General features: G+C 34.8%; 1 protein-coding gene across 1 annotated transcript in view; it reads right to left on the reverse strand.

Moving 5' to 3' along the window:
* Positions 1–17,500, reverse strand: part of LOC136826658 (ankyrin-2-like) — a 745,006-nt gene that overhangs the window by 541,294 nt on the left and 186,212 nt on the right. The window contains exon 3 of the mRNA XM_067084011.1: positions 5,758–5,857. The gene's annotated coding sequence lies outside the window, so the exon portion shown is untranslated. The remainder of the gene's footprint in view (positions 1–5,757; positions 5,858–17,500) is intronic.

A 17,500-nucleotide genomic window follows, 5' to 3' on the forward strand; every position in this document is an offset into this window, starting at 1 on the left:
CATACAGCTTTTGAGTTTTTTTTTTATTTATTAAATAATTTTATGCTGCAAATCACCTCATTCAGTATCTTTACGCTGCAAATCATCACCTGTTTTATAATGCTGTATTAATGTTCGCGGGCCTCCCGTCACTTTTATCATTCGTAGGATATTGTCTGTCCGTTTTCAAAAGAGTGAATAATAAATAAGTAAAAATTGCGCCGAAGTTTCTTCGGTGCAATCGAGTTTCCTGTACAGCTGCTACAGCGTATAATCAAGGCCACCGAAAAGAGATCTATCTTTCGGTGGTCCAGGTATAATGCTGTATGAAGAAGGGCCCATGAAACTTTAACCACGGCCCTGTGGTGGCCTTGTATCGTTGCCAGAAGCACGATTGTGGCTAACTTGAACCTTAACTAAAATAAAAACTACTGAGGGTACAGGGCTGCAATTTGGTATGTCTGATGATTGGAGGGGGGATGATCAACATGCCAATTTGCAGCCCTCTAGCCTCAGTAGGTTTTAAGATCTGAAGGCGGACAGAAAAAAGAGCACGCAGAATAAAGTGCGGACAGACAGACAAAGCCGGCACAATAGTTTTCTTTTACAGAAAACTAAAAGCAGCCGGCAGGTGTTTGGACTTCCCTTGTTTTTAAACAAAACTCTCGCTTCGCGAAATAAGAGATTTTTGTAAATACAGAAACTCAGGTGGTCAATGTAACAACCGGCGGAAATATCCTTGTCGGCCCTTTGTCCATGAGACGGTTTTAATATTCACTGTTGAACTCAGGAAACAGCAGAGGAAAAAGTTCTCGCTCTCCATTTTCTCAAAGCCTTAGACCGAATGAGCAAAGCAGTTTTTTTTTTTTTCGAAAGTGTGTGTGTGTTTTTTTGGGGGGGTACACATTTATAAGTCATATCAAAATTGCAGAGTGGCGATGAACTATGCTTGTGTTACACTTTCTTTTAGGACTCTAGCAATTCATGTGAAGGTTCTCTGGTTGCTTTATTTTCACTGAACGTATATATATATATATATATATATATATATATATATATATATATATATATATATATGCATACACATAAAATTTACATATATATACATACTGTATATATGTAGGCATGCATATATATATATATATATATATATATATATATATATATACATATATATATATATATATAATATATATATATATATATATATATATATATATATATATATATATATATATATATATATATATATATATATATATATAAATATATATATGCGCGTGTGTGGGTATGTGTGTGTTAGTTAGACAATGACAATTCACGACAAGTCCCTAAGCCCCTTGTGAATTATAAAGGAAAAATAAGTACTTTGATTATGTTATGAACTATATGTTTTAAGTTTTTTGTTATTCTTTTATGAAGACCAGCCTGAATTCAAGGATCAATAACGCCTGCTAAGACTAAAGATTTTGCTAAACAGAGGTCAAAGGTACGGCGGATTAAATGTAACTAAAATTTGATCAAATTATCTTTTATGTAACAGACTAATGTTAGCTGATTTCGCATAATTATAATTCTCGTGCATCATCTCATTATCTATTTGTGAATGAAAATAAACATGAATTATCGTATGAAGAACCATCGTTGAAATGTTACATAAAGCACAGATACACCAACTCATCCTCCAGCATACTCATAAACATACAACTATCTTTTATTAAAAAGAATAATAATATAGTCCCTCCTTAGGAGCGAGATGAAACAACTCGGATTCGTAGTAGGAAACAAGGACAACAACAAAAATCAAGTCTAAACATCTGAAGCAACCACAGGAAAACAACAGAGTCTGTTGTTTATTCATGTGCGGGTGCCCGTTACAGTGTAGACGTCCGTTTTGGAAGTCCCCGAGTTCCTAAGACGCTTTCGAGGCAAAGGGCGACATTAGCTGGGGGCAGAAGGTAAATACCTTCGAATTTCTGAGGCAGTTTTAAGCGTTCCTCTACTTCCCCTTCTTCGAGGAATTCCTCCTGAAATTCCCCTCCCCATCCTGCAGCCTCATAAGTCTCCTCTCCCCTTTTGCGAAATACGTTCGGGACACTACGAAGGGGGAATACGCCCCTTAATAGATTGCAGGTACGGGATTTTGGGCATCTAATACTCGGCGAACGGTATTTACAAGGGATAACCTTTCATTATTGGACCAAATGCAAATAATCTTGTGATTAGAATTTCTGGGAAAAGTCTATAAATATTGTGATCGTAGTCACGTTGTCAAGCAATTTTATTACACCAATTAATTCTTTCCCTTATGACTTTATGGCAAAGCTTATATAATATATTAATTTTCGCAGGGGTACTTCTATTACAATGGCTAATAGCTAATAATATATAGTTGATCTGAAAATGTGCGCATGCTAATAAGACTTGAATAATAAGAGAGAGAGTTGGAATAGTTACGGGTAAGACGTTGAATACCCTTTAAGAGTACTTGTATACTTATTCAAATACCACGTTAGCCTACGTTGGATATGGTCAATACTTGGTTGGTTAACCACACAGACCATCCGCTGGGAAGGGCAGAAGTCTAGCAGCCGCATTCCCATATATTTAATGAAACCGGAAAGGCAACATGTTCTGGAACTACCTCTCTCTCTCTCTCTCTCTCTCTCTCTCTCTATATCTCTTAATATATATATATATATATATATATATATATATATATATATATATATATATATATATATATATATATATATATATATGTATATATATATATATATACATAATATATATACACACATACATACTTACACATATATATATATATATATATATATATATATATATATATATATATATATATATATATATATATATATATATATATATATATATATATATATATGTATATATAATTTTTGTGCATTTTCAAAATAAATTTGTTTAACGATGAAAAGATTTTCGCCCATTGCCAGTAATTGACCAAATATGCATAAATTACGTTCTTTAACAGAAACAATAATAAAAATTACTATCAAGTTTACAAACAACATTTTTACCCTCCAAAAATTACACATATCAACAATGTTGGTCCCCATAAAATAAATTCATGAATTTTAGCAAAAAACATATTAAACAGATTTGACATAATTTTCTATCAATAAACAAGGCTGCGCATATATTAAAGTCTCATGATAAAGCCTTTAGTAAAAAAAAAATGCATATATAACGGTTTTTCACTCAGCACAGGTATACAGTAGCGACTATCGAGGACGACCTTATTTAGTGGAGAAATCGGAGCGGAAAAACGTGACGTATCTGGCGGTGCCTTCCAGCGACGGTGAACAACCATTTTCTCGCTTCATTTTCCCCCTTACGCTTTCAACCTGAAAATTTACATGGGATTGGCGTGATTGAGATGTATTGGCCATCGTTTCCCCCTCGGAATTTTTCTTCCCTTTCAACCTAAAGTTAGATTTTTTTTTTACGTAAAACATAGCTTAATTTATTTTCGTAGTTCTCTGAATAGCGGTTTATCTAGGCTGCCAAAGGTAGTACGATGAAGATGAATATATATATATATATATATATATATATATATATATATATATATATATATATATATATATATATATATATATATATATATATATTATATATATATATATATATATATATATATATGTGTGTGTGTGTGTGTGTGTGTGTGTGTGTGTGTTTTAGAAATCAAGAAAAACTACGTTTGGTAGTAGTAAAATTCTTCGTTCAAAGGTCAACCTGAGCTGGGTATAAAACGAAAATTGATATGTACGGCATATATTTGTATGAGAGAGAGAGAGAGAGAGAGAGAGAGAGAGAGAGAGAGAGAGAGAGAGAGAGAGAGAGAGAGAAGCATCCACTCGAGTAATTTGTACTTTCAAATGTTTGTTTCAACAGTCGGTTAAAAAGTATTTAAATGAATATAAAGACACTATCTGACACAAAAACCAAAAACCGTGAATAAACACTTTCCGAATCGTCAAATCGCTAATTAAGCGATTTGGAGCTAAACTACTTGAAGTAAAGAAAACTGTATGCTGTGAAGATGATGAGCTTGCAACATTCTCACCAGTGTAGACTCCCACGGGATTTAATCATTGTATACAATGAACTCTGTCGATCATTGTCGCTCTTCTACCGACACGCGGTTGAATAAAACCATTTACACCATTTTCAGCAGTACAGGAATAAGTTTGGGAGGAACCTATACATACATACATACATACATACATACAAACAAATATATATACACATACATTATATATATATGTGTGTACACACACACACACACACACACACACACACACACACACACACACACACACATATATATATATATATATATATATATATATATATATATATATATATATATATATATTAAGTTTTGCCACAGTATACAAAGGAAGACTGCTGGAAACAGACACACACGCACGCTAGCATCCTAAGCAACTCTTAAGTGTACAAAATGTCAATGTGAATGTCGCTCTCGCTGCTGGGTTCACTCACTTTTGATGACTTTGATTATCTCAACAGAAACTGCTCAAAATCTCTGAATATGAATAGGAAAATACGCAGAGGTGTCAATTTATTTTTAAGGAATACCTTACAACACATTCCTATAGTACATGAACGTTAAGGTTCAGATTTCTTTCGTGTTCTTACTTTCTTCATTTTACTTCTATAGTATATTGTGCGTTGGGTATCCCCCCCCCCCAATCCTGAGATACAATTTAGTTCTAATCCGTCAAACGCCAGGAACTCTGATTGCGTTCAACTTCACTCGTTTAAATGTTTTGAATTCCTCTTAAGTACTCCAAAAGTCATTCAACAATGAGTAAAAAATGAAGTCATCGCGAAGATCACATATTTCATAGCATAGTATTATATATAAATGTTAAATGTATATTTACATCACGTACTCCGTAGCACAGTAAAATTCCGAGGACACGTTCCAATACACAAACGTATAAAAAGTAGAATTGCATACAAACGAAGTCAAGAGGAGGGGGAAAGGATTACGCTAACGAAACCTTTCCTAAATGCACATGGAAACAGAATTATTTTTGTCAATTAATATGAATGTTTCAAAAGATATTACTAACAAGGCTACCCCGAGGATTCGAGAGGGCATGTCCAGATGGTGAAAAATACTTCTCGAAGGGGACAAATGTGGACAGCACGAAGGGAACTTTCTCATGGTTACTGGGATAACAACTCGTACCAAGGTATCACGTAAAGTAGACATTTGAAGGCATTTCCTATATATATATATATATATATATATATATATATATATATATATATATATATATATATATATATATATATATATATATATATATACGTATATACACATATATGTACATATAGATAGGTATAGCCTATACATATATATGTGTATATATATATATATATATATATATATATATATATATATATATATATATATATATATATATAATACAATGTATCTAAATTTCGCAGCTCGGTATTACCGATGAAAGGTTGGAATAATCCATATTAATATAGTATATCGTAAAGAGCATGCGGTGAGATACGGCAATAAACATGATATACAAACACAAAAAATCATACAAAGAACATTAAAGAGGGTCACTGCAACGAAAAAAGAAAATAAAATGGAATGTGTGAAAAATTCATATAACGAAAACCGGGATCTTTATGAAATTCCCAGAGAGGGACAGACGCCAGGAGCAAGAGGGAGGAAGTAATTACCTTAAACAATCCTGGAAGCAGTTTCCGGCTGGAATCAACACGGCGGAAAAGGCCTTTGAACTCGGAAGACTGAAGCGCAAGATATTCGTGACGTCTGCCTCTGGGAGGAGAATTTTAAAGACATTATTGTCCACATTTTATTACAAAGTTAAATTATGACATGGTCTCAATTTTCTGCACGAGTGAGAGAAAGCAATTTAAATAAATACAAAAGAAATCTTTTCTTTTTAAACTTTTTTAAAATAAGCGTTTAATCAAAATGATGGCACTAACACTGTCTTTTTTTTTTTATTTTGTTTCAATGCCTATGACCGAACATTCCAGCGCAGTGCGAGATGAGCTGGGCGGAGGATGTTTCAGTAAAATAACATTTCAGTAAAAATATATGTAGACTAAAAATGAAAGACTTAACCATAAACTCGAATAAAAAGAAACCAGCAAAAAAAAAAGAAACTTCACAAGTTAGGATGATTCCACATGAAGCCTCACAAGCCAGGATTCCCAGCTCCGTTGAGATTTTGTGAAGCTTCAACAAGATTCATCACAATCTGAGGCGTTTCATTGTTGGTTTTCCGTTTTTCGAATTCTTGTTCTAGTCTAAATTTTTACTAACATCGAAATACATATTGAAGTTTAGTTCCCTTGTACATTAAGGGGTAACCATGGTAATAGCCATTACATAAATGGCTGTAACAATTTTCAGCAGAATATATGAATCTATACAGCAAGAGCTTTCATCATTTTTTTTCTGAGTTTTATTAGTCTTGGGGATAAAAAGATTCAGAAATTAGGGAAGTGTTACCTTAAAATAGTAGAGGCCACAAGTGTATGAGCGTTCAATACATGCATACATATAAACACACATATGTATATACATATATATATGTACTATATATACATATGTGTATATATATATATATAATATATAAGATCATTCGAGAATAAAGAAAACTACTTTCACTCTGTAACTTTTTCGTCAAAAGCAAACGCTATCCTCAGCGAGCAAATATTTATTCTGTTCACCCACTAGCTCCTCTGATACTCCTATTTATCTTATTTATTCGTTTATTTTCATTTTGTGGTAGGGAAGGTCAGCCACATACTAGAAGACTCTGGCAAACATTTCTTCCAATATTAAACGTTTTAGCTATGTCTGAAAAAATGCCAAATGAATTTAAGTATTTGTTCTGGACATCAAGAGTCATGGTAACTATTTTGCAGATTGCAAACATTTTTATGAAGGTATAATTTACTGTATATTCATATATAATAAATAAAGGTATTTACATACCTGTTTTGGCCTGCCTCTCTCTCTCTCTCTCTCTCTCTCTCTCTCTCTCTCTCTCTCTCTCTCTCTCTCTCTCTCTCTCTCTCTCTCTTATTTGACACCTATATTGTACTTCCATGCTTTTAGACAACAGAACGCTAAATGCATAGTTCTTCTCTGAAGCAAATATCGAATGCAGAATTCAACAGCCTCATCGCTATACACCATAAAACCCCACGAGATGGCAACAGTTACAGACATATCTGATGCCGAACGAATGAACAGTGCTGCAGCAGAACAAACCAGTTAGACGTTCTACCACCCAATTCAATTGACTTCTGATCGCAAGCGACGCCCGTTCTGGCATCAGCAATTGTTTCTTGCAATGACACCAACGCTGTTATCGCTCGGCGTTTGACTGGGCAGACCAGCATCCACGGCAGAGATAACTGAATCATTTATGAAATTACTTGCTTCGAACCGTCTCACCTGCGCCATGACTATCGATGAAATCATCATTGGTTTGCAAAATATATTTTGCTTCATCAAAGAGAGAGAGAGAGAGAGAGAGAGAGAGAGAGAGAGAGAGAGACCTTAAATTGAGGAATACGCTATATGTAGCTTTATTGGATAAATACATTATCAGCATTCGTTCAAGCTGAGAATTTGGAAAGACCTTTGTTGTTGCATCACTTACTTCTTCGTGCATAAATCATTGTAAATATTTGCTGATATTGAAATACTAATTTACCTTAGCTGTTCGACTTACAAAAAGTATTTTCGATATAATGACATTAAGAGGCCTTTATTGATCATTTGTCCCTACAAGAATAATTGCAAATTTTCCGATACAACTTCAGGGTTTAAAACAACCGCCCACCCCATGCCTACCACCCATGCGCATGAAAGCACAAACAAGCAAACTGCAATGCGGAATGATTGAGCGGCGGGAGGCAAAACGGAAACTTTCCAAGCATACAATCTGCCCGAAAGCATGACTTTCATTTCTTTCAGCAGTAAACGAAAGCCGTACAGTATAACTAAAAATGACAAAACTGATTAACTAATACGGGATGTTTCTCAACATATTAGAGTTATAAACTGACAGTCAAGCACACACATATGTTACAGTTGGAAAGGAAAGAATAAGGAACTACTTGTGCACAGACAATGAAGAATTCAGGATATTTTTTAACAAAAAGCACTGATAATAATAATAAGTTTTCAATCTCGTGTCTTCTGTATAAGCATGTTCATGTTCAGTCCCCAATAAAGACAAGTAAATAAAGAAGGAAAGGTTAAAGAGTCATAAGGACTGAGAATAAAGATTAAAGTGTGTGAATATGTGTGCTGTGGATTTTTCACGCAATAACTGTTCAGTAACATATAAATATGCAAGGGAACTCATTATTTTCCCTAAGTGGCTTCAGGTATATTTAATATGCTTAATACAACACCGTATTATTATTATTATTATTATTATTATTATTATTATTATTATTATTATTATTATTATTATTATTATTATTATTATTATTATTATTATTAAGTAAAAATCCTGTGGCACTTGGTGAAGGGTTAAAATTAACTTTACAGCTTTTAGAGTTGAATGAGGTTTATGAATAAATTCGCCCTCTCAAAATAGCAGAGAAAAATATGATTATTTTCATACACAAATAATCAAAATAGTTTCAGTGCCTAATGTCTGAACAAATAACAAACTATCGATACATTATGACGAAGGCTTTACTATGGAAGATTCAAAATGGGGAAATTGAATCTTGTTAAAAATACATTTGAATATGAAAGTTTCGCTGATTATGTCCCTCATTTTCTTTATGAAAGTTTGGGTAATGGAATTAAAAAATGTCACTTGACAATAATTCACAAAGGTATTCCACCAAATTAAGAATCTGGATTTAAAATTTCGTAGACAAATAATATTAGCTGATTCCTAAACGTCCTCTTCACCGAGACCTATAAAAGACCAAAAGAAAAGTAATTATATGGCGGACGAGCAGCTTTCCCAAGACGAAGGACGCGAAGGGGAAGGGCGAATTTTTCATGTTCAGGCAACGGTCTTTGGAGGGGACATGTATAACGGTCATTGGCTTTTCAGTAAAGTTAGTAATAGGGTCATGAAGAGAGAGAGAGAGAGAGAGAGAGAGAGAGAGAGAGAGAGAGAGTCATATGCTATGTGACTTAAGATTAAAAACATTATTACCGTTCATCCATGGCGACAGTATGAACATGTCTTTGTAGGAGAGAGAGAGAGAGAGAGAGAGAGAGAGAGAGAGAGAAATATTCCAAGTATCTTAGATTAAGCACAATAATTCCATTCATTCTTGCTGAGAATATTAAAAACTGGGGTATACACTATGTACCTTTGGATAAACACATTATCAGCATTCGCTCAAGCTGAGAATATGGAGAGACCTTTGTTACTGCATCACTTACTTCTTTGTGCATAAATTATTGCTAATATTCAAATACTAATTTACCTTAACTGTCCGACTTACAGAAAGTGTTTCGATATATTGGCATTAAGAGGTCTTAATTGATCATTTGTTCCTAGAAGAATAATTGCAAATTTTTCGATACAACTGCAGGGTTTAAAGCAACCCCCACCCCATGAACCACCGCCCCCCATGCACATGGAAGCACAAACAAACAAACTGAAATGTGGAATGATTGGACGGGGGAAGACAAAACGAGACTCTCCATGCATACAATCTGGCCGAAAGCGTAACTTTAATTTCTTTCAGCAGTACACGAAAGCCGTATATATATAGTATTAAGTCAAAATGACAAAACTGAGGAACTAGTACGGGATGTTTCTAAAGATAATGGAGTTATAAATTGGCAGCCAAGCAAGCACATGTTACAGCTGGAAAGGAAACAATAAGGAACTACATGTGTATAGACAATGTAGAATTTAGTACTTTTTTTTAACAAAAAGCACTGCTACTAATAATAATAATAACAATAATAATAATTTTCCTCTTTGTTAAATTATTGCTGCTGCTTCTATCACTAGTGCTGCTAATAATCTTTTTCTATTTAAAAAAAAAAAGTGCTACTGGTTGTCACAGTCACCGAATCAAAAAAAAAAAAAGAAAAAAAATGCTTCGTGATTCCCTCCATAGGGATTTCCATATTCGGAAATCCTGGGAGAAATTCTTGGTATCTGGAGACGCTTTGTTCTCCCGAGCCTTATTGGTCTTTTCCCCTCACGTCCCTTGTTGCTTCTCTAATCATATTTCAATATATTTCGGGAACTGTCACGGCCGGTGTCGATGGGGAGAGCAATTTGCTGCTGCATAATTTGCCTGAAACGTTATGCAGGCTTTGTGGTGGGGCTTTGAAAGCTCTGAGACACTTTCAAATACTCCGTTAATATATGAAAATTTGAGGGAAATCCACCATTTTCTATTCACTGGTCAGAGGTTTTATCTCGGTATGCATAGTACAAAATTACGTTATTATAGACAGTGACCGTCATACCTTGGGCTGAATTTATATCCTTTCGTAAACTGTAAACGAATGTCTTGAATGATACTGAACCTTTAATATCAAAGGAAATCGCTATAATATTTAACTATGCAAGAAGAACAAAATGTGCTGTGTTCTTTTTTTCTTAATAAGTTTAATAACACTGAACATACTGAATCTAAAATAGAACCCTAGAATGCAATCTGATAGCGAAAATTTATGTCTCGGTCATTTCCATACTTGAAATTTTTCCTTCATAAAGGTGTCCCATAAGATTTTGACAAGCGTTACGGGCGAGAAAAAATTCAGATCAAAATTCCATTCAAAGGAAAGCGGGTATAAGTTTTCCATCTCGTATCTTCTCGATAAAGACAAGTAAATAAAGAAGGAAAGGTTAAATAGTCATAACAACTGAGAACAAAGATTAAAGTGTGTGCATATGTGTGGTGTGGATTTTTCACGCAATAATTGTTCAGTAACATATAAATATGCAAGGGAACTCATTATTTTCTTTAAGTGGCTTCAGGTATATTTAATATGCTTAATACAACAACTTATTATTATTATTATTATTATTATTATTATTATTATTATTATTATTATTATTATTATTATTATTATTATTATTATTAAGTAAAACTCCTGCGGCCCTTGGTGAATGCTTAAAATTAACTTTACAGCTTTTAAAGTTAACTGAGTTTATGACTAAACTCGCCCTTTCAAAATAGCAGAGAAAAACATGACAATAAAAAATATGATTATTTTAATACACAAATAATCAAAATCGTTTCAGTGCCTAAGGTCTGAACAGATAACAAACTATCGATACATTATGACGAAGCCTTTGCTATGGAAGATTCAAAACGGGGAAACTGAAACCTGTTAAAAATACCTTTAGATATGAAAGTTCCGCTGATTATGTCCCTCATTTTTTTTTATCTATATGAAAGTTTGGGTAATGGAGTTAAAAAATGGCACTTGACAATAATTCACAAAGGTATTCTACCAAACTAAGAGTCTGGTTTTGAAATTTCGTAGACAAATGATATTAGCTGATTCCTAAAGGTCTTCTTCACCGCGACCTATAAAAGACCAAAAGAAAAGTAATTATGTGGCGGACGAGCAGCCTTCCCAAAACTAAGGACGCGAAGGGGAAGGGCGAATTGTTCATTTTAAGGCAACGGTCTTTGGAGGGGACATGTATAACGGGCATTGGCTCTTCGGTAAAGTTAGCACAATAATTCCATTCATTCTTGCTGAGAATATTAAAAACTGGGGTATTCACTATGTACCTTTGGATAAACACATTATCAGCCTTCGCTCAAGCTGAGAATATGGAGAGACCTTTGTTACTGCATCACTTACTTCTTTGTGCATAAAATATTGCTAATATTCAAATACTAATTTACCTTAACTGTCCGACTTACAGAAAGTGTTTCGATATATTGGCATTGAGAGGCCTTTATTGATCATTTGTTCCTAGAAGAATAATTGCAAATTTTCCGATACAACTGCAGGGTTTAAAGCAACCCCCACCCCATGAACCACCGCCACCCCCCTCCATGCACATGGAAGCACAAACAAACAAACAAACTGAAATGCGGAATGATTGGGCGGGGGAAGACAAAACGGAGACTCTCCATGCATACAATCTGGCCGAAAGCGTGACTTTACTTTCTTTCAGCAGTACACGAAAGCTGTATATATAGTATTAAGTCAAAATGACAAAACTGAGGAACTAGTACGGGATGTTTCTAAAGATAATGGAGTTATAAATTGGCAGCCAAGCAAGCACATGTTACAGCTGGAAAGGAAACAATAAGGAACTACATGTGTATAGACAATGTAGAATTTAGTACTTTTTTTTTAACAAAAAGCACTGCTACTAATAATAATAATAACAATAATAATAATTTTCCTCTTTGTTAAATTATTGCTGCTGCTTCTATCACTAGTGCTGCTAATAATCTTTTTCTATTTAAAAAAAGTGCTACTGGTTGTCACAGTCACCGAATCAAAAAAAAAAAAGAAAAAATGCTTCGTGATTCCCTCCATAGGGATTTCCATATTCGGAAATCCTGGGAGAAATTCTTGGTATCTGGAGACGCTTTGTTCTCCCGAGCCTTATTGGTCTTTTCCCCTCACGTCCCTTGTTGCTTCTCTAATCATATTTCAATATATTTCGGGAACTGTCACGGCCGGTGTCGATGGGGAGAGCAATTTGCTGCTGCATAATTTGCCTGAAACGTTATGCAGGCTTTGTGGTGGGGCTTTGAAAGCTCCGAGACACTTTCAAATACTCCGTTAATATTTGAACATTTGATGAAAATGCACCTGAAAGTTTAATACCACCATTTTCTATTCGCTGGTCAGAAGTTTTATCCTGGTATGCATAGTACAAAATTACGTTATTATAGACGGTGACCGTCATACCATGGGCTGAATTTACATCCTTTCGTAAACTGTAAACGAATGTCTTAAATGATACTAAACCTTTAATATCAAAGGAATTCGATATATCATGAACATATTTAACTATGCAAAAAGAACAAAATGTGCTGTATTCTTTTTTCTTAATAAGTTTAATAACATTAAACATTACTGAATCTAAAATAAAAGCCCCAGAACGCAATTTGACAGCGAAAAGTTTTGTATCGGTGATTTCCTTACTTGAAATTTTCCCCTCACAAAGGTCTCCCATAAGATTTTGACAAGCGTTAGGGGCGAGAACAAATTCAGATCAAAATTCCATTCAAAGGAAAGCAGGCATAAGTTTTCCATCTCGTATCTTTTCGTGAGCCTGCGCGTTTATAATAACCATGTTTATGTTTAGTCCTCAATAATGACAAGTAAATAAAGAAGGGAAGGTTAAAGAGTCATAAGAACCGAGAACAAAGATTAAAGTGCGGGCATATGTGTGCTGTGGATTTTTCACGCAATAATTGTTCAGTAACATATACTGTACATATGCAAGGGAGCTCATTATTTTCTTTAAGTGGCTAGAGGTATATTTAATATGCTTAATACAACACCTTATTATTATTATTATTATTATTATTATTATTATTATTATTATTATTATTATTATTATTATTATTAAGTAAAAATCCCGCGGCCCTTGGTGAATGCTTAAAATTAACTTTACAGCTTTTAAAGTAAATTGAGTTTATGATTAAACTCGCCCTCTCAAAATAGCAGAGAAAAATATGACAATAAAAAATATGATTATTTTAATACACAAATAATCAAAATCGTTTCAGTGCCTAAGGTCTGAACAGATAACAAACTATCGATACATTATGACGAAGCCTTTGCTATGGAAGATTCAAAACGGGGAAACTGAAACCTGTTAAAAATACCTTTAGATATGAAAGTTCCGCTGATTATGTCCCTCACTTTTTTTATATGAAAGTTTGGGTAATGGAGTTAAAAAATGGCACTTGACAATAATTAAGAGTCTGGTTTTGAAATTTCGTAGACAAATGATATTAGCTGATTCCTAAAGGTCTTCTCCACCGCGACCTATAAAAGACCAAAGGAAAAATAATTACATGGCGGGCGAGCAGCCTTCCCAAAACTAAGGACGCGAAGGGAAGGGCGAATTGATCATGTTAAGGTTACGGTCTTTGGAGGGGACATGTATAATGGTCATTGGTTTTTCAGCAAAGTTAGCAATAGGGTCATGAGAGAGAGAGAGAGAGAGAGAGAGAGAGAGAGAGAGAGAGAGAGAGAGAGAGAAATGGGAGTTTAATGACACAAGGTGAAATCTATTTCTGCATATGTAATATGTTAATCTTGGATTTTAAGATCTTGGGTTTTTTAGTAATATATTAAAAACTTTGCACAAGTACCTGTAAAAGAACACATATTGGTGCATATTCATTAATGCTTGTTTATGAGTATCATTAGAATGGAAAGAGAAACCCACAAGATTCCTGTGTATAACTTGTTTACTTGTAAATATTTACATATTACAAGTAAACAACTTGTACACAGGAATCTTGTGGGTTTCTCTTTCTATCTTCAGAAGAAAACTGAAAGAAGTTTTTGTTTGGTTTATCATTAGAATGTTACAAGGAAATAAAATTTCCGAGCACATGCATTCTCTAATAAGAACACTTAAAAATTAAAAAAATAAACACTCATTAAGTATTTACTTAGTTTCGCCTATGCAATTTTGACATGACAAACGGTAACAAATTTCCTTTTTGAAAACTGGTAAATATTCTCGAATATCTACCATGAGCAAATAAAGTTGTATAGTTAAACAAAAAGCGCTAACTCTATAATAATACATATACATTTATATTCACGGGGAAAATTATTCATCTTTGGCAAATATCAGCTAAACTGCAAATCTTTGCCACAAGAGGGCGTCTCCACTCATCTAACATCTAAATCGGCACCACAGCCAATATTTCTCTCTATATTTGTATCCAAATTTTGTCACTCAGATTTGTTAAAGACGTGACCTGTCACTTCAATTTTGCAGTTGATGTTGGTTAACTGACGCTAAAATTTTTCTTGTCATTTATCACTTCTCTCAGTTATTACGTAAACATTTTCGCGATATGTCGGAATACATCTAAAGGGAATCTGTGATTAGTTAGGCAAATGTTAATGATTATGTACCAGCAATACTGTAATCAGTGATCTCTCCCTTTCTCTCACTTATGCCGTAGATCTAAGTCGACAAACAATGATGTTTTCTTCCTTTCCTCCCTCATAACATTTCACAAAGAGATGCATCCATAGATATTCCTCTTACGACCTAAACCTCCAGTGAGCGCTTTTCCCAACCCTCAACCCATAATTTGCACTGAATGCGAAATGCGTTCAGCCGTGACTCGATAATGGTAATGGCAGGAATTTGCAATGACCTAGATAATATGCCAGACGCTCTTAATATTCGAGTCGTTTAGAATAATAACGACCAATTTACGAGGTGCTGTTCAAATACCTCGGAGATGGACTGATTTTGGCTCTGTGCATAAATGGCGACCTTAATCTGTTCCAGCAGGCGGTATTCCCTACCTCTCAATGCATAAAAGGATATCTGGGTTACGGTAAATCTTCGTTTACCCAAATACCTTACCTAGATGCATTAAAATTCTCAGATAAACTGGGGCACGGATAGCCAGACCTGTTTTGAAGAAAACTGAATTACCACATATTGAAGTTCCTCGTTGGAAGAATCGGTAGAGTTCTCGGCTAGCACTCTGCTAGGCCCGAGTTCGTGTCTCCGGCCGGCCAGTGAAGAATTAGAGGAATTTATTTCTGGTGATAGAAATTCATTTCTCGGTATAATGTCGTTCGGATTCCACAATAAACTGTAGGTCCCATCGCTAGGTAACCAATTGGTTCGTAGCCTCGTAAAATAAGCCTATTCCTTCGGGTCAGCCCTAGGAGAGCTGTTAATCAGCTCCTCAGTGGTCTGGTTAAACTAAGGTATACTTAACTTGACCACATATTGAGGTCTAGTCCTCGATGTGTGTGTAAGTGGAGGAGATGGGTTGATAATCTCAAACATTTAAGATATATATTGATTAAATCGATGTGTACGTTTTTCTTCGTAGAATTATATAAGAGATAGTTGAACCTCCTCTTCGAGTCCATAATGGCTTCCATTATCTAGACACTTGCCATCACAAACAGCTACCACATAAATCTCATACTCTCCTGTTTCTCAGAACGATGAAGCTTCGGCAAGCAGTATCCTCTTTCAATAACTCCCCCAAATATTCGACCTTAAAATACATTTTTATGTGCCTTCATCCTTGATCAGATGATTTGTCATACGCAATCCTAATACGTCCCTTCGACCACAGTAGGTGAGAAGTGCCTGTGTGAGTTATTTTCAGAATCCTTGAAAGAAGCGAAGGCACGGATGACGAAAGCAATAGAGCTGGTGTAGGCCATGGCGAAGTCTTCTTCAAGGTGTTCGTATATCTTAACTGTTGATATTATGATCACTACATTACAATTATTTCTGGAGAACTAAAGATAAATTAGTGTCCAGAAAAAAGCCCTGCTGAAAGTGCGTGAATTTCCTGAATCTCTGGAACAGGAGGTATAGCTGAAATTCTAAATGACCTAGGTTGGACTATTCATTTAAATTACCGAATTATGTTACGTACGGTCCTTTTTTCTATTGTGATTCTTAGAACTACAGTTTGATGTCCCGCTGTAATGAGCATCCGTTAAATTAATAAAAAGTTTTTTTTTCATGAAAATCTCGTGTATCCTTTTATCGAAACGACGCATGATCAAGATTATATGCAGAAGACGAGTATCCATCATCAGCTCAACCACCGCACGCTTCATCTCCCCCCAAAAGCCTCACCTTCACTTTTCATTAGACTCCAATCACCTAAGACAGAGGTGGTCTCATTTCGATTCATAGGTGCGCCCTCAGATCCTCTGCTTCCATCGAAGATTTGGGGATCTGTGTCAACACAGAGAAGCTGAAATTGTGTCTGAGGGCATGAGGCCTAATGAAATTAAAACACGGATTAAAATCATATTATGGATGAACTTGTTTTTGGCATAATGAGCCTCAACTTAAAAATTTACCTGCTTGCATTCACTGGGGATCAAGCTGTGTGGGGCGAGAATAGAGAGAGATTGGTGAAGATTGATGCGACGAAAAAAGGATATCAGAAATATATGATTAATGATGAACTCGCAAAAGTAATGGCAATTAGTGGTATGTAAGAAGTTTCTGGAAATGAAGAAGAACTGTAAGAGTGGTTATACGGTATGAGAGTCTATGAAATTATCTACAATATAAGAAATTAAGGCAATAATGTTGCTATCCAAAAATGACCCGCAAAAACAGACATCTGCATGTGGATGATATGCAAATGAGGAGAGAGAAAAAAAGGTATAATGGATGACGAAAACCATTAACCATAATTAATCTGCGAAAGTGTAAAAAAAGACTTGATACTTTGCAGAGAGGAGTGAATGCATTTAATAATTGCA

Source organism: Macrobrachium rosenbergii, chromosome 41 (genome assembly GCF_040412425.1).
Source record: "Macrobrachium rosenbergii isolate ZJJX-2024 chromosome 41, ASM4041242v1, whole genome shotgun sequence".
NCBI classification, from domain to species: domain Eukaryota; kingdom Metazoa; phylum Arthropoda; class Malacostraca; order Decapoda; family Palaemonidae; genus Macrobrachium; species Macrobrachium rosenbergii.